The following is a 223-nucleotide window of genomic DNA, read 5'->3' on the forward strand; positions in this document are numbered from 1 at the left end:
CGGCCCTGCCCCGCGAGGGCGTGGGCAGACGAGGCACGATCGCGGCCGCACCCTGGCTTTATTGCCACGGCCCCCCTCTCAGTCGGGCACGGCCCTCGGGGTATGCTGCAGAGCCCTACGGGCGCATGAGGGCGCAAAGCTGCAGCTGCGGCCAGCACCTCACTCGCTCGGCTGCCCAGGCGCAGGGTAGCGGCAGGCCCTCCCATTCGACGACCGGGCAGAG

Source organism: Cariama cristata, unplaced genomic scaffold (genome assembly GCF_000690535.1).
Source record: "Cariama cristata isolate BGI_N322 unplaced genomic scaffold, ASM69053v1 scaffold37971, whole genome shotgun sequence".
Lineage (NCBI taxonomy): Eukaryota > Metazoa > Chordata > Aves > Cariamiformes > Cariamidae > Cariama > Cariama cristata.